This window comes from Pantherophis guttatus, chromosome 8 (genome assembly GCF_059756535.1).
Source record: "Pantherophis guttatus breed Tessera chromosome 8, ASM5975653v1, whole genome shotgun sequence".
Classification (NCBI taxonomy): domain Eukaryota; kingdom Metazoa; phylum Chordata; class Lepidosauria; order Squamata; family Colubridae; genus Pantherophis; species Pantherophis guttatus.
In genome coordinates, this window is record NC_142070.1 from 6,678,146 (window position 1) to 6,702,672 (window position 24,527).

At 42.5% G+C, this 24,527-nt stretch overlaps 1 long non-coding RNA gene across 1 annotated transcript in view; it reads right to left on the minus strand.

Moving 5' to 3' along the window:
* Window positions 1–10,594, minus strand: part of LOC148112544 (uncharacterized) — a 64,245-nt gene extending 53,651 nt beyond the window's left edge. Inside the window, exon 1 of the long non-coding RNA XR_015729140.1 lies at window positions 10,514–10,594. This is a non-coding gene — a long non-coding RNA (uncharacterized LOC148112544). The remainder of the gene's footprint in view (window positions 1–10,513) is intronic.
* Between the last annotated feature and the right edge of the window lie 13,933 nt (window positions 10,595–24,527).

Below are 24,527 nucleotides of genomic sequence, written 5' to 3' on the forward strand. Positions count from 1 at the left end.
CCTTTTGCAACTGAGAAAATTATAGCCTTGGCCATAGTTACATTGATTGTCACAGTGAAGCCCCTCAACTTGAATATTTTGCCTAGTATTATTAGCCTTTCTCCCAATGTAGAATTTCAACACACCTGTGAATGCTTAACCCTAGGGGAAACTGTCACTATCACTTCTCTTTCACTTGTTTGAATTGTTGAACGACAATGCTTCTTGACATAATCTTAAGGCTTTTCTCAAAAAAAAATAAAAAAATAAAACAACCTCTAGATTTAAATTGTTTAATTAAAACGTTTAATTGAATAAAAGGCCGGTGTCAGGTTTCGAGGTCGTCTCAAATAAATTGCATTTCAAACAAAGTCTTTGAAGAAAAACTCCCATTTATTAAGCACGACGTTCTGAATCCGACTCCATTGCAGCCAACACTGACTTCCAGACCCAAAACCCTCCCTTTCCGTTCCCCACTCCCCTGCCCTCATTGGCCATCTTCCAAGTCACTCTACCCCTAATCTACTGCTCCAGCTCAAAGGAATTTCCCCCCTCCCATCCCATCTCCTAGGGGATATTATCTCCAGGAAAAATAAGTAGGTGAAAAGTCAAACATCCCTTTCCAGATGCCTCCGCTTCTCCTTCTTATGTCAGCACTAGAGTAAATGCAGCTTGAACTGCTGACAGCCAGCTTTTATGCTCTGTTTTTTCAATGCTTCAAAACATGGCATTGTAAGCCGCCCTGAGTCTCTGGAGAAGGGTGGCATATAAATTAAAGCAAAAAAAAAAAAAAAAAAACCTTTGGGAAGCCCACCAAAATGCCTCTGTGGTAGTAATACGAATTTGGGGAACGTGACAGATCTGTTTTGGATCAAATGATCACTGATTTATTTCAGAAAGGATAAAGTTATGAGGGTGGAAGTTTGTTCTCTGAGCTTGTGGATTGGTTTCCAAACATTTCTCCCCTAAACTCTGCTGAAGATGTTACTCCGCTGAAGATGGTAACGAAACATTTGGGAACCAACCCACAAGCTTGGAGGAAGAATTTCCACCCTCATTCCTTCACCCGAGCTACAGGTATTTGCCATCATCATAAATTGCAAAATTATCAAAATTGCATCAAAGAGTTTTTCCTGAAGTCGAGGCTGTATGTAACTCAGAATGCTTGGCTTCTTCGTGTTCTGTTCCTGCAAATCAGGGATGGGATTTAGCTGGTTCAGACTAGTTCAGGTGAACCGGATGTTAATTTTAATCTGGTTCGCCGAACTGGTTGTTGCAAGGACTGGCTGACCCCGCCCACCCCACCCTGCCCCTCCCAGGAGTCTCCACACAGCCCGTTTTGCCATGCCAGGTAAGTACAGGGCCTGCATGGAGGTTCTGGGAGGGTGAAAAACGGGCCTACTGGAAGTTCCAGAAGTCCGGAAACGGGCTTGTTTCCAGCCTCCAAAGGGCCTCCGGAGACCGGGGGAGGCCGTTTTCACCCTCCCAGAGGCTCAGGGAAAGCCTCCGGAGTCTGGAGAGGGTGAAAAACAGGCTTACTGGAAGTATCAGAAGTCCGAAAACAGGATCGTTTCCAGCCTCTGGAGGGCTTCCAGAGCGCCTCCGGAGCCTGGGGAGGCCGTTTTCGCCCTCCCAGAAGCTCAAGGAAAGCCTCTGGAGTCTGGGGAGGATGAAAACGCTCTTCCCCCCTCCCCCCCCCGTAGTGCAGGAGGTCAAGTAGGCCACGCCCACCGTGGCCATGCCCACCCAGCAACCGGGCAGAGAACCGGTTGCTAACATTTCTGAATCCCATCCGTGCTGCAAATATTTCATTATCAGCTTGCAGGGAAAAGAATGTCTGAAGGAACACCAAGAACCCAACAGTTCTCCTGAAATCAAGCTGCAGCCCCAGGAAATGTGAACTGCTGTGGGACAGGGACAGCTGTAGTCACATAATTCAAAGTGCCAGCCGAAAAGTTAAGAGAAAGGTCATAATTAGCATCTGCAAATAATCCTCACTTCTTGCTTAGAAACTGATTTGGGCCTTGCTATTTTATTACATGGAACATTTTTGACCTCGGATGTTCCTACAGACCCCCCTCACATCCTGGATATGAAGTGTTTAAACATCTCCCCTTGGGACACCAGGCAGGGAGGAGGGGGGGCACCCCACTGACAGGTCACTACTACCAGTTCGCCCGAACTGGTCTGAACTGGCTGAATACCACCACTGAAGCAAAGTTAAGAGGACTCAGGTAGCTTCTCTTAAGAGCAAGGACTATATTTCCACACATGCTTCAGAGCATATGGGACTGTGAATGTAACATCTGTCTACAAATCTTTATGCCACAGCTGAGCCTTTTCCTGGGATCAGGCAGCCAGTTCTTCACTTACTGCACCATCCTGGGGAAAATGTACCACGGTGGCTGCAGCAGACAGATCTATCTTCTGCACCTCCATTAATCCAAAGCCGATTATGCAATTGAATCTGAAGCATCGCACACAGCCTTCCAAAATATGAAGCATCTGCCGGAGCAAAGGTTGCCTCGTTGAGATGGGCAGCCATATACACTGGATAAAGAGATGAATAACCTCGATGTCTTGGTTGCAGCTTCTCCAGCTGTAGAACCTTGGTCAGATCCAGCTTCCAAGCTCTTCTCATGATCTTAGGTGGGGCAAGATTTGACTTTGTTAAAGACAAAAAATGACTGGGCCAAAGAAGGACACTGGCGTCATCCTGGGTTGCCTGGTGAAAATGTCGGCCTTTTGTGCCACCGCTGAGTTTTTAAGAGGTGAATTCCATGCTCAGAATCATTATCAGAAAGGACTTGGCAAATAAAAACATCAAGATAGCAGGAAGGAGGAAAAGGAGGAGGGGGAAGAAGAGGAGGAGGAGGAAGAGGAGGAAGAGAAAGAGGAGAAAGGAGGACAAGGAAAAAGAGGAGGAGGAAGAGGAGAAAGGAGGACAAGGAAAAAGAGGAGGAGGAGGAGAAAGAGGAGGAGGAGGAGAAAGAGGAGGAGGAGGAAAAAGAGGAGGAGAAAGAGGAGGAGAAAGAAGGACAAGGAAAAAGGAGGAGAAAGAGGAGGAGGAAGAGGAAGAAGAGAAAGAGGAGAAGGGAGGACAACGAGAAAGAGGAGGAGAAAGAAGAGAAAGGAGGACACGGAAAAAGAGGAGGAGAAAGAGGAGGAGAAAGAGGAGGAGGAGGAAAAAGAGGAAGAGGAAGAGGAGGAAGAGAAAGAGGAGAAAGGAGGACAACAAGAAAGAGGAGGAGAAAGAGGAGGAGAAAGAGGAGGAGAAAGAGGAGGAAGAGAACGAGGAGAAAGGAGGACAAGGAAAAAGAGAAAGAGGAGGAGAAAGAGGAGGAGGAGAAGAAAGAGGAGGAAAAAGAGGAGGAAAAAGGAGAAAGAGGAGGAGAAAGAGGAGGAGGGAGGAGGAGGAGAAGAGGAGGAAGAGGTGGAAGACGAGAAGAGGAAGTAGAAGAGGAAGTAGAAGAGGAAGAAAGAAAGAGAATAGGAGAAGTTCTAAAGTGAACAGCAAAACCAAACACCTGTAGCAGTATATGTCTTGTGTCTGTGTGTGTGTGTGTGTGTGTGTGTGTGTGTGTGTGTGTGTGTGAGAGAGAGAGAGAGAGAGAGAGAGAGAGAGAGAGAGAGAGAGAGAGAGAGAGAGAGAGAGAGAGAGAGAGAGAATCTGAAGAGGCTCATTTCCTTTCCTGTTTGTAGGGCCGAACCAACATTCTGCTTTGAGCGCCACGAAGCATTTGTAGACCCATCATGAACGTATCACCAGGTTGCAACACCTTAAAGCAGCGGCTTCTCATGAAGAAAAAAAAAATCACTTTAAAATATTCCAGAGGTGTGCTCAGTTCTGCACCCCTCACAACTACTTTGGGAGACAGATTTCAGTGCTGCACAGTTCCTAGCCATTTCTATCTTAATGCCATCTTATTAAGGTTCTTTGTAGGCATTAAATAAAGCCACTTTGACCAGCTTTTTCCAACCTAGGCGGACCATGGGATGTTTTGATAAAAGTAATAGTAATGAAAGAATCTCCCAACCAAGAAAGAGAAATAATAAACATCGGTCGGGGTCTCATGACCCTCCGAAAGAGTTCCATTGGGCTGAACCTTATAATCACTCAAATAGGATAAGTGGGGGGATTAGCAGTGGGACTCAAGTATTAAGCAGTTTTAAATCCCCTCGTTCCTTCCTCATATTATTGACCGGTGGAAGATTAACCTGCAGAAAATAGCATGAGACACTTCTAACATGTTTATTTGGGGATGACACCAACCTTATTCTCATGTGAAGAATTTTCCCCAAAGTTATTTTATCCACTTTAAGGTGGATCTTTCCGTGGTGAGGAATGGAGGTTTGTCACTAAAATATCGCAAACAAAATTGGGATTTCTAAGTAAGGAATTTCTGCAGCTCTTTAATATAGTTAGAAAGACAAAAAAAAAGACAGAAAAAATATTTGCACCTTCTCAGATTCCGTGTTTATGAACAACAAGAGGTGTGGCGGCTCCATAGCTTAATAATGCTGGAGATGATCTCTGGTCCCACGGTTCGAGTCCTAGTATTTTGTGGTGAGGTGAGTTCCCATCACTTGTCTCCACTTCTGTCCACCATGCCATTTGAAAGCATGTCCTGTGCGAGTAGATGGATAAGTACCACTTTGGTGGGGAGACAGTTGGTGCTCTGTGAAGGCAGTCAGATTCCTGATGGCTCTGGACCTTCCCGGTGGCGGCAACTGTTTGTGAGGTGGCTCTACAGAAGGGAGGGACTCTTTCTTTCTGGTGCAAAGCAAGCTCGCCCTCTTGTGGAGGAACTTAGGAAGTGTATGAGCATGTACCACGATAGAGCTAATACCTTGGCAGCCAAACTACTACTCTACAATAGTATTGTAGTCTCCTGGCTAATATAACAAAGCCATACTCTGACAACAACAACAGCCAACAACTAGGTGGACTCGAAGGCCTCCAAAGTCTCTTCCAACTCTGTTTTTCTGTTAACTTCTTTTCTTTCCCAGATTTAGTTTGGTTGCAAGTGTGATTCCAAGTTAAAATAATTTTTCTCCATGGTTACAGGTGTAGGAAGTTAGCATCCACCCCTCTCCCAGAAAAATGAAATATTCTAGGAAATATTAAAAAGGCAGAATATTATATTTTCCCTAAAGGAGAAACATGTTTCTAAAAGACATAAATGCAGAACCTCAGCTCCCTGACTCCCCTAGCAGATATTTTGGTGCCAACCTATCTACAAGACTAAGGCTGGGCCTTATACAAAAAATATAGGGGAAATATTACTGATTTAAATACATACATACATACATACATACATACATACATACATACATACATATATATATATATATATATATATATATATATATATATATATATATATATATATATATTATTAGATTAAGGAGAGGTGAAGGAATATATCATAAGTAGAATTGTAGAATGTCACTCTGAAAAAATGCTTAAGAAGAAATTACACTCTTTTTGTGTATATGTTGTATAAATGTTTGTTGTGTATATGTTACGTATGTCTTTTTTAATATTTATATTCAATAAAAACTATTTTAATTAAGACTAAGGCTGGGCCAGCTTATCTACAAAACAAAAGACATGGCCGTTAGGACATGATAGGATTAGTCCTCACTCAAGATTCAAACAGGACAAAGCCATTAAGCCATAATAGGAATTGCCCAAAGCCCCTTCATTATATCATCACTCAGCAAGATTCAACCAAGCCTGGGACTCCAGACAACCTACAAAGTTATCCCTGCATGGCTCCATGGGAGTCTGACAACCAATCAGACTACATTCTTTACACAGGAACAGGAAGCTCCAAGGCGGGGCCCAAGAGAGGGTATAAATCTCTCTCTTTCACCCACTTCTTTCATCTAGCCGGGCTGGCTTGATCCCATCCCTTGGTTTTAATTTGAAATTAATTTTAACTGGGTTGTTTTAAATTGTGGGCCAATCATTATTTAATATCTTTTAAATTGTTTTAATTTTTGTATGCTGTGTTTTTATTTTGGCTGTCCACCGCCCTGAGTCCTGCTGGAGAAGGGCGGTATAAAAATCAAATCAAATCAAATCAAATCAAATCAATCAATCAATCAATATGCTCTTTTTGCCCAGGACCTCAAACCACGTGGTCCTGTCCACCATTAAACCATCCTTCCAAGCAGTCTTCATGTTTCCAGGGTCTTTCTCCCTACTTGGAACTGAACCCAAATGGACAATTCTTCCAACACAGCTAAACGAACTAAATTAGAATCTGTTCACACCCTTACTATCTTTCACCACATAGCTTTTGTTAAGTGAGAGGGTGGTTACGTGAGATGCATCCCAGTTTATCACTTTTTTGCCATGGTTGTGTGGTCATTAAACTACAGCTTCCCCTGCTGGCTTCTTTTTAATGTTAAAATTAAAGCAAGACAGAAAAGACAGTTGTGTGACCGGTCCGTTCTTCTCCCTGTTAGAAAGCAAAAGAAAGAATAAAAGATGGGGGTAAGAAAGGAAAGAAGGGAAGGGAGGGGAAGGGAAGGGAAGGAAAAGGAAAGAAGGGAAGGGAAGGAAGGAAAGGAAGGAAAGGGAAAGAAGGAAAGGAAAGGAAAGGAAAGGAAAGGAAAGGAAAGGAAAGGAAAGGAAAGGAAAGGAAAGGAAAGGAAAGGAAAGGAAAGGAAAGGAAAGGAAAGGAAAGGACGGGTAGGGGAAAAAAGAGGAAAGGGGAAAGGAAAGGAAGGAAAGATAAAGGGAGGAAAGAAGGGAAGGGAAGGGAAGGAAGGAAAGGGAGGATTGAAGGAAAGGAAAGGAAAGGAAAGGAAAGGAAAGGAAAGGAAAGGAAAGGAAAGGAAAGGAAAGGAAAGGAAAGGAAAGGAAAGGTAGGGGAAAAAAGAGGAAAGGGGAAAAGAAAGGAAGGAAAGATAAAGGGAGGAAAGAAGGGAAGGGAAGGGAAGGAAGAAAAGAGAAAGGGAGGATTGAAGGGAAGGGAAAGGAAGGGAAAGAAGGGAAGGGAAGGGAGGGAAGGGAAGGAAGGAAAGGAAAGGAAAGGAAAGGAAAGGAAGGAAAGGAAAGGAAAGGAAAGGAAAGATAGGGAAAAAAGAGGAAAGGGGAAAGGAAAGGAAGGAAAGATAAAGGGAGGAAAGAAGGGAAGGGAAGAAAGAAAAGAGAAAGGGAGGATTGAAGGAAAAGAAAGGAAAGGAAAGGAAAGGAAAAGAAGGGAAGGGAAGGAAAGGAAAGGAAAGGAAAGGGAAGGAAAGGAAAGGGAAGGGAAGGGAAGGGAAGGAAGGAAGGAAGGAAGGAAGGAAGGAAGGAAGGAAGGAAGGAAGGAAGGAAGGAAGGAAGGAAGAAAGAAAGAAAGAAAGAAAGAAAGAAAGAAAGAAAGAAAGAAAGAAAGAAAGAAAGAAAGAAAATGTCTGAATTCCCTACAAAATTGTAGTCAAGACCTACGTCCAAACTGCGGACTTCCTGTTTGCTGCTGGCCGCCGCCAGACGTTCCTTTGGGATCGTCAGCTTCCACTGCCTGTCAGAGCCGCCTTCACAACGGAACGGCGGCTCGAAAAAACTCCGTTCCCATGAGGAAACGGAGATAGAGCCGGCAGGGGTGGGTAGAACTCTCTGCAGAGTCCCAAAAGTTTTTCTTTTACTTTTGGGATGGAGCGGATGAGATGCCCCATATCCCCAGCCGTTGCTCCGGGCTTTGGGAGACCTCTGCTAATGCAGAGCCAGGCGTCAAAAGCAAGCTTGCGAATTTGACAGATTACTCAAAGAAAATGTGAGCTGGACCTGTAATACTGAAGCGCAAGTATTTTACTTATCTTTTAAAAATTACTTAAGAGAATAGAGGAAGAGAAAGAGGAAAAAAGTTTCTTTTTAAAATGGCGTCTGCCGCGGCTGGAGAAGAGTTTGAGAGGGAAAGTTCTTCCGTTTTTTATTATTACAATGTAGCGGAATAAATACCACTGGCTACATTTGTAGACAAAACTCCGCTCCTGTTTTTGTTTTTCTCTTTTTTCCCTGGAGGCTTGAGTGTTGCTGGCTGGAAGTCTTTTGTCTTGTTTTTTTTTTTTTTTTTCTTCTTCTAACAAAGCCTGCTTAGGCGGAAACATGGCACTGAGGCTTGTGAAGTCAGACAAACAAATAGGTGGGGGGGATTCCCCCACCAAGAATTTAAAGCAATATGTTTTAACTCTTCAGTCCCAGAAACCTGATTTTAATATAATAGAATTTCTCTTAGAGGAGATTGAAAGAAGGGATGAGATTGTGAATCAGCAACTTGAAAAATTTAAGCAGGAAACTAAGGAATTGGTGAAATCCAAGTTTGACTTTTTGCAGCAAAAAATTTTAAAATTGCCAGAATTCATGATTCGGTTGGATACAAATATTAATTTACTAGAGTCAAAAATGGATGAAATTCAAGATAAATTGGACAATAGAATTCAAAAAATTGAAAATGATTTGTTAAATATTCAGGATTATAGTTCAGAAGAAAAATTTAAAATGGATGCTGACCAAAAGTCTGGTAATGTAGAATATCTGGAACAGAGGATTCAAAAAGAGGTTCTAAAGATACAATATAATTTCACAGAATATGCAATAAGACTTAGAGGTTTGCAGGAAAATAACAGAGATGACTTAAGGAAAATATCTTCTGAATTTCTAGCTGGGATTTTAAAGATTCAACCTGAGGAAGTGTTTTGTAGGATTGACAGAGCTTATCGAATAAACTCTTGGACTGCCAAGCAAAGGCAATTGCCTAGAGATGTGGTAATCTATTTTTCAGATAAAGAAATTAGGAATAAAATTGTGCAAAATTCCTTCAATTCTAATTTGCAATTGTATGGAAGAAAGATTTGGATTTACAAGGAACTCCCACCTAAGATACTAATGGAAAGGAAGAAATTTGGCTTTCTGGTGTCTGAGTTAAAAAGGAGAAATATTCAATTCCGGTGGGACGTCCCAGTTGGTATTATATTGAGATATCAAGGAGAAAGATACCAGTTAAATACTGTTGAAAGGGCGGAAGAATTTTATCAAAATAGGTTGAAAATGAATTTAACGTCTTCAGATATAATACAGGATAAGCAGAAGGAGCTGGAACTAAAGACAGAGACTGTACCAGATAAATTGCCTTTGGATTTATCGGATACCCCAGCTGGATTATCTACAAATTTGAGAGAAGTGCCATCTGATTTTAATGTGATGACTTATCAAGGCAAGGACAAGCATGGAAACCAATTAGAGGATATACAAGGGATAAAAAAGAAATGCGAGACACAAAAAATTAGGATGGAGGTCAAACCCACAAAAAAAAGAAAACAAAAAAAGAAATAGGTTGTACAAAAATAGAAATTTCTAACCCAAGCAACAGTGAAGCCAGTGATTTTAAAATATGAATGATTATGTGAAAACATAGAGGAGGCGACATATTGGTCAATATCATCCTGAGGATAGTGGCAGATCTCTGCATTGCCGTAATTTTGGGACATGGAAAGAGCCTCAAATTGATGGTTTTGAATTATCTATTTTGAAACTTCTTTTTGTGTTGATAAATATATTATAATTATCTTGAATTATAAGGCAAGAGAATCACATTGGGACATGCAGAAGATCGGGTTGTTACCCAATACGATGATGGAAATTAATAATCCTGATGAAACCCACAATTATTATTATATGGAATACAATTATAATGTCACTCGGGTGGTTGTTTTTACTTTTATATATATAAGAAGATGTTTACTACTGATGGGGGCAGATATGATTGGAGATCTTGAATAAACTGTTGCATCCGCAAGCTATGTCACCCTATTATGGATGTTGGTTTTAACAATCCAGTGGAAAGACTTCAAGAAGATATTATATGGACTATAAATTTAAAGTTATTGTCTTTTCTTTTTTTATTTAGATATAATGGAATATATATATATATATATTTTTAAGTAGTGTGGGCAGTGAATTAAAGATATCAAGAATTGTTGTGTATGGTAAATTTGTAAGACAGTGGGTGAATAAGCTAGCTACAGACTGATTAGTTTAAGAAAAGGGATTTTTAAGTGATACATTTAGGGGAGTGGAGGAAATGGATAGAGTGGAATAAATGTTAAATTAGATTTTATGGGGAGCCCGCTTTGAAATGTTATTAAAGTAGGACTTATTGTATAGTTTTAAAGTGGAAGGTGGTTTTGAATTGTTGCAATAATGCATAGATATAAAACACTATTATGCTAAATTAGAGTTATTTTATAATAGTTATAGTATAATGTGTTTGTTTTTTTTTGTTTTGTTTTTTTTTCTCTTCTTCTTTTCTGAAATGTATGGATAAAGGGGGATTTATAATATTTTTAGTAAGTAAAGGTCAGTATTTTGAGGAGGGAGTAAGTAATCTGTTATGAATTAGGGTTTTTTTTTGTTACGAAGAAGTCACAGGGGGGGAAGGGTGGGGAGGGGGGGTTAGGGAGGGGGGGGAGGGGGGGGAAAAAGGGGGAAAAATTTGTATTTGAAAACCTTTTCAATAAAAAAAAAAAAAAGACCTACGTCCAAACTGCACTGAAAGATCTCTCTTGAAGCCGCCTCCTGTTCCTGTCTTCACGTCCACCTCTAACATTTCAGACCGTCTTCAAACCACTGAATTAAAAAGTCAGCTGCGAAAGAGGCTGTCCAAATAAATTTGCTTCCAGCAGGTTTTTAAAGTTGGAATCTCACCCCCCCACCCCCCTTCTACAGTGTGACAACACGGAGGTGCCAATATTGGAACAGCACAGAGGGAGAGAGGCTACACCGAAGAGACATCGGTTTCTGTAAAGGCAATAAAACCTTCGGTTCTCCAGTCATCTTTTGCTATTAAGGGATACTCAAGCGTTCATTCTTAAGATTGCTTTCTTAAGGTCAGCTCGAAACGGCAGGCATGTAACCTGAAAGCAAAACACAAAAGGCATATTTATCTGAATGCAGCTCTCATTTCTGAGCCAATATTTGAATAGGTGCTACAATCTTTTGTTATTTCAAATCTTATATGCTGGGTTTTGTTCTTTAAAAAAAAAAAAAGCCAGAGAAAATGTGCCTCACTGGCTCAGTTGGCATGCTGTAGGAAGTTACCGTGTTTCTCCGAAAATAAGACCCTGTCTTATTTTTATTTATTTTTTTAAACCCTGAAATAAGCGCTCGGCCTTATTTTCGGGGCGGTCTTATTATTTTGGGGTGTGTGGAGGAAACCAGAGGAAATGGCAGGGACCAGCTGCACGTGCGTTTAAATATTTTTGGGGAGGGTTTATTTTCAGGGGAAGGCTTATTTTAGTGCATGCACTCAAAAGCCCAATTGGGCTTATTATTGGAGCATGGTGGCACAGTGGACTAAACTACTGTTAAAGTAGTACTTAGCTGCCAGCTGCCTGCAATTACTGCGAGTTCAATTCTCACCAGGCTCAAGGTTGACTCAGCCTTCCATCCTTCCGAGGTAGGTAAAATGAGGACCCGGTTTCTGGGGGCAATAAGCTGACTTTGTATAAAATAGAACACCGCTTAGGGGGGGGCCGAAAGCCCTACTAAGCAGGTATATACAAAACTATGAAGGCTATTGCTTAACGCACTGTAAGCCGCCCTGAATCTCCGGAGAAGGGCGGCATATAAATCAAATAGATAGATAGATAGATAGATAGATAGATAGATAGATAGATAGATAGATAGATACATAGATAGATACATAGATAGATAGATAGATAGAGAAAGAGAAAGAAAGAAAAAAAGAAAGAAAGAAAGAAAGAAAGAAAGAAAGAAAGAAAGAAAGAAAGAAAGAAAGAAAGAAAGAAAGAAAGAAAGAAAGAAAGAGAAAGAAAGAAAGAAAGGCTGGCTTATAAACATCCTCAAACTTCATTCATCTGGAGAAGGGCGGCATATAAATCTAACCAATAAAATAAATAATAATTAAATAATCAGGGGATGTCTTATTTGAAGGGAAACAGGGTAGCACCCACTCCTCTCTTAGAAAAATGAAATATTTTAGGAAATATTAAAAGGGCAGAATATTTCTCCTAAAAGGGAGGCAGAAATTCAGCTCCTTCCCACTTTTGTCAATGGGTCATTAAAGGCCTGAGCCGTCTATTCTACATAACAAAGATCTACCCTCTTCAGCTCCAGGGTGATGGGATGAAGACATGGCCCTCAAGACATGATAGTATTAGCCTTCTACCAGAGGTGGGTTTCAGCAGGTTCTGGCCAGTTCTGGAGAACCGGTAGCGGAAATTTTGAGTAGTTCAGAGAACCGGTAGTAAAAATTCTGACTGGATCCCGCCCCCATCTATTCTCTGCCTCCCAAGTCCCAGCTGATCAGGAGGAAATGGGGATTTTATAGTAACCTTCCCTTGGATCGGTGAGGGAATGGAGATTTTATAGTATCCTTCCCCTGCAGTGGGGTGGGAATGGAGATTTTACAGTATCATTCCCGTGCCACGCCCACCAAGCCATGCCACGCTCACCAAGCCACACCCACAGTACCAGTAGTAAAAAAATTTGAAACCCACCACTGCCCTCTACCCATCTCACCACATGGCACCTGGGAAGTTTACATTACCTAGCAAGGCTCAACTCAACCAAAGTCCGGCAAACGTTGGCAACCAGCCCAGAAAACAAGATACGATAAGACTTTTCCAAAAATGCTCTGATGATAATTACAAGTTGTTTCCAGCAAGAAACTTACTAACTGCATGTGACTTAAATAGGCTAAGGGAGTGGCCAATTATCCTCAAGCCTTACTCTTGAGGAGACCTCCTCCTCCTGAGTAGCCACTCCTGCCTTTTGGCAGTCCTGCGTGCTTGAGCAATGAGAAGAGGCTCCCCCACTTCGCTCTCTCCACTTGAAGGAGCCTCTGGAGGTTCTGAAGGCTCTGGCTGAGTCTCTGCCTCTGGCACCACATCCTCTTCAGCCTCCTCGCTGTCCGACACGAGCGCCGGCTGCACAGGCTGCTGGCGCGACATCACACCAGCTTCCTCGTCGTCGGGATCAGCCACGATCTGCGCAGGCCACTGGCAGACCACAACACAACTCCATGTGGTCAGCTGCCCAGAACCCATGCACTTGGTGGCTCTGTCCATCATTCAACCATTTTTCTGATCAGCCTCCATTTTGTCTCCAGTGCTTGTAACTGAACCAGATGGATATTTCTTCCAACACTTCCAACGTCTTTTCCAACGCTGTTATTGAAGAAATAACCACACGGAGATTGTGTGCGACGTTTCCTATTGAAAGCAAATTTTCTTTCATGAAACTGAAGGAGAAGCAACAGCAAAAAAAAAAAGACGCAGGACATTTTGTTTGATGAGCATTTGATGAGGCTGGTGATGAATGATGATGAATTTGATCTATCGCTAAGGTCTAAATAGCACTTGACATAGCATTGTCCGAGTGTGTAGGAAAAGAGCTGGTTAAATCTTTAACCAGCAAGTCCATTGACGACACCAACTGTGAATTATGGAAATATTAATAGAAAGATTAGTTCCGCCACCTGTGAAGGATATCAGGTTGAGGACAAGTAAGCTAAACTCTCTCGGACAATAAATCAATTGGAAGTGAGCTTCTTGCCAAAAACACAGTTTAGACATGATATAATATCAAAATATAACCCTGGTCTTTCCAAGTTTGCTATATGTAGTGGCAATGCAGAAGGCCGTTGATATTTCCAGGAATTGAGTGACATATTTGAAGTTCTCCTTCATATTAAGAAAAGTCTAGAACTTTAGAGCTTATATTGAACTAAACTGTCAACTTGCAAAGCTTTCAAGTTGCCATGAGCAGGAGGGAGGGAGAACTGAAGTGAATCCCATACATTCTTTCTGACCGCAATCAGAAGGAGGTGTTAGGTTTCACAGCCAGTCAAAGTGGTTAATTGGAGAATGTGATTTATGACATGGCCAGAGAGGAGGGGAGAGACAGGGTCATAGGGGAACGTAAATCTACGCAGGATCAGTCCTAACTGCATCCCAGTATTGCCGGAATGTTGCTCCTAATAAATGACTATATTTCCTTTGAAGTTTGGATCATGGTTCATGAATTAATTAGGGCATATTTCGGAAACTTGACATAAACTGTTTATTATTGTTATCTCTTTTATTCATTAAACGTGAAACTCAGTCAACTGAACATTTAAAAATGCATCACAAATACCATTAACTGGTGCTAATGGTTGATACAGGTTGCTGCCAGCGTCCTAGGTATCAACCAAGTATCTTCTTAAAATATATGATGTTCCGAGTAGCGCATTTTTTTTTTTTTGCAGCTCCACTGGTGTTATTGCAGGAAGCTGCAATTTCTTGATGTATTTTGCAAAATTCTTGGACATGGTGCCAAATGCCCCAATGACAATGGGTATCACTGTTACATGTTTCATCCATAGTCATGTAGTTTCAATGGCCAGGTTGCGATATTTTGTGATTTTTTTTCCACTTCTTTTTCTTCGACTCTGGCGTCTCTTGGTACAGCAATATCAATAAACTGTACAGTTCGTCCCTCAACAACCGAGATATCTGGCGTGTTGTGTTCCAAATGATGATCAGTCTGTATTTGAAGGCCAGGAGGCCATCCGGAGGCCAGAAGCCCACAAGATCTTCACCTTCTCGTTTTCGATAACTTTTTCCGCTTTATGTTCCCATGACTTTTTGGATACAAGTAAGTCATTTTTTTTTTTACATAATGACCACTGGACTAATTTAGCAACTCGGTTGTGTCTAGCTTTGTAATCAATTTCTGCAATTTTGCTGCACTCACATATGAAAGTGTGAAACAGTTTCAACTTGGTCGTTGCAAAGTTGGCAGTTTGGATTGTCAGTGGATTTTTGTATCTTCACTTTCATGGTATTAGTTTGTAGTGCTTGTCCTTGAGCAGCCAAATATTAAACCTTCCATTTCTTTCTTGATGGTTCCCATCTTATCCCGTGAACATGTGATCAAAGTTCAGATGCTCGGCATCTGGTTCGTATTTATGACCATAAATACGAACCAGATGTTCCAAGGTCATGTGATCCCCTTTTGCGACCTTCCGAAAAGCAAAATCAATGGGAAAACCTGATTCACTTAACAACGGAGGCAGGAAAGCTGGGACAAAACTCACTTTACAAATGTCTCACGTCACCACAGAAATTTCAGGCTCCAACGTGGTCGTAAGTCGAGGGCTACTTGTATTATCTCACTTGGTATGTATCAGGGGTGAAATCCAGCAGGTTCTAACAGGTTCTGGAGAACCGGAAGCAGAAATTTTGAGTAGTTCGGAAAACCGGTAACGGAAATTTTTTTTTTTTGAATTTTTTTTTTGAATTTTTATACAAACATACATAAATAAAACCATCTTCAATTGCAAACAGTGTGTCGGTTGGTTAGAAGTCTTTTGTGCATCTTCACCAAATTCATAGCTTACAATTTATAGTTTCCCTAAATTCTCATATCATCGACCTAATATATATCTATATATTATTATTCTCATTAATCATTTATTTGATTATGAATATTTCTTCCCTCATTATTATTCAAAATATTCTTAAATTTGAGTTAATTTTTATTAAAACATTCATTTCATCCTCCTAAATCTGTCTACTAACACATCTTTATATTTTATTTCACATAATTCTACAATTCTACAAGGAGACTTGATAGTACAGTGGTCTAAAGCACCCTGTTATTAAGACCAGCTGCCTGCAATTACTGCAGATTCGAATCTCCCCAGGCTCAAGGTTGACTCAGCCTTCCATCCTTTCTAAGGTAGGTAAATTGAGGACCCAGTTGTGGGGGCAATAAGCTGACTTTGTATAAATAGACAAAAAGGATGAAGGCTATTGTTTAAACGCATTGTAAGCCATCCTGAGTCTCCGGAGAAGGGCGGCATATAAATCAAATTTTTAAAAAAAAATTATTGTATTATGAAGATCTCCTGGTAGCGGAAATTTTGAGCAGTTCGGAGAACTGGCAAATACCACCTCTGGCTGGCCCCAGAGTGGGGAGGGAATGTGGATTTTGCAATATCCATCACCCAGGAGGGGAGGGAATGGAGATTTTGCAATATCCTTCCCCTACCACGCCCACCAAGCCACGTCCACAGAACCAGTATGGAAAAATTTTGGATTTCACCCCTGGTATCTATGCGTTTTTAGGCTATGCCTTTTAGCTAATAATAAAGCTTAAAACCTCTTTATTTTCCTGGAGTGTTCATTGTCTCTGAATCCAAAAGAACCAGATGTCTGAACACCTGACCACTGTCCACCTTCCTTGGTCAAAGCTGGGAAATCCTGCTTTTGGTTCGCTCCCTCTCTGCAGACGATGAATCTGAAAGCAGCCCCAGAAAAGCAGCTGCCCACGGAAGGAGATCTGGTGCGCAAATGCATTTTGACATTCCCAACCAACGTGGCACTGCCCGGTTCGTTTGAATAATGCTTTCTTCCCCCAATTTGATGCACCACAGGCAAGAAAACGAAACCGCACAACATGACAATTGCATGAGCCAATTGCAAGGTCCCAGCTGGGGATGAAAGCATTTGGCATGCTGAGAGTATCGCACCGAACACAAAAAAAACCCCTTCGTTTGAAAAAGACCCATGTAGAAATGTTAGGGAAGGCGCAGCTGACAGCAGGCCTGCCAAGGGGGTGGGAAAAACAGCTCCGGATGAAGGACGAAGGTGGAAGCCACAAGCTGTTGATTAGGGTTTATTTGTCACTTTGAGTCCGAATGTCTTGGCTGGAGAGGAGATCTCTGCAGGCAGGACACCAATGGCCGCTGTTCGTCATGCTTACGAATGGGGATATTTTGGAGAAAGGACAGCAAAGGTTCCTACGCTGTGATAGTTTGAGGCACTGCGTCAAACCTATCCAAACAAGTTACCTTTTGAGGTGAACGTAAGAAAGCCCTGCAGCCAGATCTCACTTCCTCGTACCTTGCAGACGATATGACAAAACAGGTTAGTACAGGTTAGTCCATGGAGTTACAACCGTTCGGACACGTCATTACTGAAGATGTTGGGTAATGAAACATCTGCAAGGAAACAACCTAGCTCAGAGAGCACTAAAGACTCCATAATTCAACCCCGGGCTGCAAATATTCTCCTCTATAAGTTGTCCTCCTCCTCCTCCTCCTCCTCCTCCTCCTCCTCCTCCTCCTCCTCCTCCTCCTCCTCCTCCTCCTCCTCCTCTTCTTCTCCTTCTCCTCTTCCTCCTTCTTCCTTCTTCTCCTTCCCCTTCCCCCCCTCCTCCTCTTCTTCTTCTTCTCCTTCCTCCTCCTTCCTCCTTTCTTCTCCTTCTCTTCTCCTTCCTCTTCCTCCTCCTTCCTCCTTCCTCCTTCTTCTCCTCCTTCTCCTCTCTTCCCCTTCCTCTTCCTCCTCCTCTTCTCCTCCTCCTCCTCCTCTTCCTCCTTCCTCCTTCCTTCTCCTTCCCTTTCCTTCTCCTTCTCCTTCTCCTTCTTTCCTCTTCCTCTTCCTTCCTTCCTTCTCTCCTCCTTCTCCTCTCTTCCTCTTCCTCTTCTCCTCCTCTTCCTCCTTCTTCCTTCTTCCTCCTCCTCCTCCTCTTCTCTTCTCTCCTTCTTTTCCTCTTCCTCCTTCCTTTTCCTCCATAAACCCCACTCCTTTCTCACCCTGATGTTACCTAGTTGGGTAATGAAACATTTGCAAGAAAACAACCGATCTCACAAAAGACCTCACAGCTCAAACTGGAGCTACCAATATTCTCTTCCCCTCATTTTCTAAAGGAAATTTTTGATTGATAGGAGCTGCTCCAACAACCGGTGTGTAATGAGGGAAACAAAGAAACTGGGCTTATTCATTTGTATTATACTAGATCGTCTGTGAGTCTTGGAAGTCTTTAAGGTTTTTTTTTCCCCATGTTAATGACTAAAGAAAAATCTGTTGGAAGATTTAATAAGTGCACTTACTTCTGCAATAGCTTTCATATGCGCTCAAGCTGCTCCATCTTGACATTAAAATGCAAGGATTGTTCGACAGCCTTTTCGTGTTTCTTTTTAATGACTTCATTAATCAAATCAGGTAAGGAAAGGGGGAGGGGTGGAGAAGGTGCTTTCTTTCGAGTTTAACAAGCAGGGGGATCAGAAGAAAATCAGTTTTGAATGAGCTGAGCTCGTGCCTGTGGGAGGTTATTGCGCCAACACAAAATTGATCAATCAAAACTGAATGTCTTCTTTTTATTTTCCCCTTCTCCTCACCTAACCGTTCTGTGAACTTTCTTAAGGGTGTGTGTGTGTGTGTGTGTGTGTGTGTGTGTGTGTGTGTGTGTGTGTGTGTGTGTGTGTTGCAGATATAACCCTGGGAAAAATGTAAATGGTTGTGAAGACGAATCTAGCTTTGACCGAACCAAGGATCACCTCAACCAGCATTGTCTCTTTCCTCAAATTACGCTTCCCAATCTGGACAACTTTCAGATGTGCGGCCTGCAACTCCCACCTTTTATTACTTTATATAAGTACCTCAAAGTGGTGAACATAACTACTTCCTCTTTTTTGCCACAGTGACAACAACCTTGTGAGGTAGCTTGATCTGAGAGAGAGCGACTGGCTCAAAATCACTCAGCTGGCTTTCAGGTGAGTTGAGATGAGATGAAATGAGAGATAAGATAAGATGATAAGATAAGATAAGATAAGATAAGATAAGATAAGATAAGATAAGATAAGATAAGATAAGACAAGACAAGACAAGACAAGACAAGACAAGACAAGACAGGATAAGGGAAGGGAAGGGAAGGGAAGGGAAGGGGAGAGGAGAGGAGAGGAGAGGAGAGGAGAGGAGAGGAGAGGAGAGAAGAGAAGAGAAGAGAAGAGAAGAGAAGAGAAGAGAAGAGAAGAGAAGAGAAGAGAAGAGAAGAGAAGAGACAATGATGGGACGGGATGGGATGGGATAGGATAGGATAAAGATAGATAAAGATAAAGATAAAGATAAAAGATAAAAAGATAAAGATATCTTTTCTTTTTTACTGTGAGCACACTGGCCCACATTAAAAATGAAATTCTGTTGCCTGCTCTCAAGAGAAAGTATACTGTATATCTACCCAAACACATACATAACACACATATACGCATGCTATATGGCTTAGGCCCGGGGTATTTGGTAGACCATCTGCGGCCAGCGACTGCTCCCCATCGCTCGGTGCGTTCCCACAGGGAGGGCCTCCTTGGGGTCCCGTCGGCCAGACAATGTCAGCTGGTGACCCCTAGGGAGCGGGCCTTCTCTGTGGGCGCCCCTACCCTGTGGAATCAGCTCCCCCTGGGGCTCTGGGTGGCCCCTGAAACTTCGCTCTTTCCGCCGTGGCCTTAAAACATGGCTATTCCGCCTGGCCGGCGGAATAATAATAATAATAATAATAATAATTATAATAATAATAATAATAATAATAATAATAATAATAATAATAATAATAATAATGATGATGATGATGATGATGAAAGAAAAGTGAAGAACCAATGATTAAGGAAGTAAATAAAGGAGGCCTTTTAAAGACAACTAAAACAAAAGCAGAATATAAGAAAGAAGTAATTGAGCAGCGAGCTGAAAATTGGAAACACAAAGCTCTGCATGGCCAATACTTGAAAAGTATTGAAGGCAAAGCTGACCAGAAACTAACTTGGAACTGGTTAAGATCAGGAGTACTGAAAAAAGAAACAGAAAGCTTTATTTTGGCAGCTCAAGAACAAGCCCTAGCCACAAACTGTATGAAGGCAAAAATTCAACATGTTACCACCAACAGCAAATGCCGCCTCTGCAATGAGAAAGATGAGACAGTCGACCACCTGATCAGTGGGTGCAGCAAAATTTCACAAACTGACTACCTACAACGCCATGACCGTGTTGCTAAAATCATTCACTGGAAATTGTGCCAGAAGTTTGGATTTGAGTACAGCAAAAACCACTGGGAACATCAGGTTGAGAAAGTTTTAGAGAATGAGAAACTCAAGATCTTGTGGGACTTTAGGATTCAGACTGACAGGCACTTGGTCCACAACACACCTGACATAACAATAGTTGAAAAGAAAAAAGTATGGTTCATTGACATTGCAATACCTGGTGATGCACGGATTGAAGATAAGCAGCAAGAAAAAATCACAAAGTACCGGGACTTGCAAATTGAAGTTGAGCGACTGTGGAAAAAGAAATCGTGTGTTGTCCCGATTGTAACCGGAGTCCTTGGAGCAATACCCAAAGGGCTACCCCGCTATTTAGAAATTCTAAATTTACCGGACTTGAACATTTTGACTCTACAAAAAACCACCTTACTCGGAACAGCTTACATCCTCTGACGATACCTTAACAGTTCCTAGGTCCTTGGTTAGGACTCGAGCTGCTGAGCTATTAACCAGCCTCAAAGGCTGTGAATCTCACTAAAGATTAAATAATAATAATAATAATAATAATAATAATAATAATAATAATAATAATAATAATAATAATAAATACATACGTATTATTTATATATATCTAAATGTTCTACTTCAGACACCATGAAGCCCCCTCCTGGAAAGTAACAAGGAAAATAGGTTGTGAACAGGATAAGTAGCATCCGGGGGGGAAATCCAGCAGGTTCTGACAGGTTCTGGAGAACCGGTAGCGGAAATTTTGAGCAGTTCAGAGAACCGGTAGCGGAAATTTTGAGTAGTTCAGAAAACCGGCAAATACCACCTCTGGCTGGCCCCAGAGTAGGGTGGGAATGGGGATTTTGAAGTATCCTTCCCCTGTCATGCCTACCAAGCCATGCCTACCAAGCCACAACACGCCCACCAAGCCACGCCCACAGAACCGGTAGTAAAAAAATTTGGATTTCACCACTGGTAGCATCCCAGACAATCCTGCGGAGCCTGCTCCAGCATCCCTTATAGGCCATGTCCTGGATAGAAGGAAGTGAACTACCAATGATCTTTTTTGCTGTCCTCACCACTCTCTGCACCGCCTTCCTTTCTGAAGCAGACTTGAGCTCTGAATCTTGGGTGATTGGCTCAAAGTCCTCCAATGGGCTTTCATGCCTAAGGCAGGACTAGAACCACAGTCTCTTGGTGATTGGCCCAAATTCATCTAGTTACCTTTCAGGAGGTAAGGCAGGAGTAGAACTCACAGTCCTGGTTTCTAGGCCAGCATCTTTACCACTAGACCAAACTGTCTCTCCAACCATTTTTCTTGGTTGTTGTGGTCTCAACACCTCTGCAGGATACTAGACAGCAAAGGCTGCACCTGATTGTAATGTACAGAAGTCCTCAACTTACAACAGTTCATTTACTGACCATTCAAAGTTACAACGGCCCTGAAAAAAAGTGACCTATGACCGGTTTTCTCACTTATGACTCTTGCAGCATCGCTGTAGTCACTTGATCAAAATCCAGATGGTTGGCAACTGACTCACATTTATGACAGTTGCAGTGTCCTGGGGTCATGTTGTTAGAATATTCATGACTGGAAAGACATGGTAACAAAGTCAGCCAATGAATAGGCATAGCAACTAAGTCAGCCAATTAGGAGCTGAAACAGACTGGAGCCAGGGCGTGTCTTAGTCTGCAGCTTCTGATTCTGTGCAGAGAAACGAAACTGAAACCAGTGTCTGTGAACTTGTCTGCTGAACTGAGCTGAAATAAAACTGTTCTCTGCTGTTGATATTGTGTGTGTGTGTGTGTGTGTGTGTGTGTGTAGATATAGATATAGATATAGATATAGATATAGATATAGATATAGATATAGATATAGATATAGATATAGATATAGATATAGATATAGATATAGATATATAAAGAAGTTATATATCTTATCTGCATCAGTTTTTCTGTGTGTGCTTCTGGATTTGTTTTTTGCAACAAACTCTGTCACATGTGATCACTTTTTGTGAGCAATGTCAATGGGGAAGCCAAATTCACTGTGACTAACTCAACAATTGCAGTGATTCCCTTAACAATTTTGGCAAGAAATGGAGCAAAATTCATTGAACTAATGTCTGGCTTAGCAACAGAAATTTGGGGCTCAATTTTTGGTCATTAGTCAAGGACTACCTGTGTAACGGAGGCATGACTGGCAGAATCAAAAATGGTACAAATGAAATTACAGTTGACGTAAGGAACGGTTGTCTCCATAGCAAGCAATATCAGGGTGTGATAGGAATAAAATATCTTCCTGAATTTAGCAGGGTGCTGGAAGAGAGTGACTCTCTTAATCTGCATGATTAAGATTCATATCAAATTCTGAAACCACCGTAATCACTACAATTTACCTCAGAGCAAGAGAAGGTACTTTTGAAAGGCTCAAGGAGCAATGTGATTACATAGTGAGAGCTCTTACTTTTTTATGAACAATTTGCACATTTTGGGTGGTTTATATCTTGCTTTTAAAAATGCATTTTCATTGCCTTTTTGTAAATAAAAGAAAACCTGGAGAGTTAGCGCAAAATATGAACTAAATAAACACAAAAACCACTCACGGTGTAATCACAAAATCTCCGGAACCGTAAAGCCTACAAACTTGAAATTTGCCACATAGGTTCCTCTTGGCTTCTAGGTGCTCACTAAGAAAGGATTTTTCGAAATGACCATCAGAGCTTTAGTATTTCCTATATTATGATTAGCACACTCTGATGCTAAGAAGTTCTACTCCCCCTCCACACCTGAAAATAAATCTGTTCCAAATGCAAAACACAAGCAGAGGAGAGGATAGGGGAGGCGTCTGTGGGGCAAGGCTGAGGGAGAGAAGGGGATAGGATAGGGGAGGCGTCTGTGGGGCAAGGCTGAGGGAGAGAAGGGGATAGGATAGGGGAGGCGTCTGTGGGGCAAGGCTGAGGGAGAGAAGGGGGTAGGATAGGGGAGGCGTCTGTGGGGCAAGGCTGAGGGAGAGAAGGGGGTAGGATAGGGGAGGCGTCTGTGGGGCAAGGCTGAGGGAGAGAAGGGGGTAGGATAGGGGAGGCGTCTGTGGGGCAAGGCTGAGGGAGAGAAGGGGGTAGGATAGGGGAGGCGTCTGTGGGGCAAGGCTGAGGGAGAGTAGGGGATAGGATAGGGGAGGCTTCTGTGGGGCAAGGCTGAGGGAGAGAAGGGGATAGGATAGGGGAGGCTTCTGTGGGGCAAGGCTGAGGGAGAGAAGGGGATAGGATAGGGGAGGCGTCTGTGGGGCAAGGCTGAGGGAGAGAAGGGGATAGGATAGGGGAGGCTTCTGTGGGGCAAGGCTGAGGGAGAGAAGGGGGTAGGATAGGGGAGGCGTCTGTGGGGCAAGGCTGAGGGAGAGAAGGGGGTAGGATAGGGGAGGCTTCTGTGGGGCAAGGCTGAGGGAGAGAAGGGGATAGGATAGGGGAGGCTTCTGTGGGGCAAGGCTGAGGGAGAGAAGGGGGTAGGATAGGGGAGGCATCTGTGGGGCAAGGCTGAGGGAGAGAAGGGGGTAGGATAGGGGAGGCTTCTGTGGGGCAAGGCTGAGGAAGAGAAGGGGATAGGATAGGGGAGGCTTCTGTGGGGCAAGGCTGAGGGAGAGAAGGGGGTAGGATAGGGGAGGCATCTGTGGGGCAAGGCTGAGGGAGAGAAGGGGGTAGGATAGGGGAGGCTTCTGTGGGGCAAGGTTAAGGGAGAGTGGGAAAGGCTGAGTCAACCTTGAGCCTGGTAAGATTCGAACCTGCAGTAATTGCAGGCAGCTGTGTTAATAATAGGGTGCTTGCTCCCCAAGCTTCTAGAAAGACTCTGGAGCCTGGGGAGATAGAAAAACGTGCCTTCCACACCACTACCCCTGAGGCCCTCCGGCAGCAGGAAACAGACTGTTTCCCTACTTCTGGTGGGCCCTAAAGGCCCAAAAATCAGCTGATCGGTGCAGAGATGCACGCCAGAGCTGATCTTACATGCCCACGGATATGGCTACACATGCCACCTGTGGCACACATGCCATAGGTTCGCCATCATGGAAATAGGATCTCCTGCTTATGCAGGGGGCTGGACTAGAAGACCTCCAAGGTCCCTTCCAACCCTGTTGTTTTGATTTCCCTTCTCACATTTCTATAAACTGAGGATAGTCTTAAGTAACTTTCAGGGCCATGATTGGATGAGTTGCACAATGTGTTAAGTAGTATTTTAATACAATGTTTGATGATGTAGGAAGTTAGCACCCACCCCTCTCCTAGAAGAATGAAATATTTTGGGAAATATTAAAAAGGCAGAATATTATATTTCCCTAAATGAGAAATGGAGAAACATGGTTTTTTTAGAGGAAGAAAGCAGCCTTTTCTTAATAGCCCTCAGCAGATGTCAGCACTTAAGACATAAAGAGCTTATTGGAAGAAGACAAGTATCTAGATAGCTCTATTCATAAGCAAATGCCCTCGCCCAAGAGCCAAAACAGCACGAAAGCCATTAAGCCACAATAGGAATCGCATCACCCCCAGAACAGTCCAAACTTCAACCAAACCTGGGAACTCAGACAAACGCCTAGGATTTGCATTTCTTCTTTTGCCTATAGAGCCAGCTATGACTCCTACATGACCCCATAGGAATCTGACAACAGCCAATAGAACACATGTTCTTGCACAGGAACAGGAAGCTCAAGTGCAAAGCCCAAAGTAGGTATGAAAACCC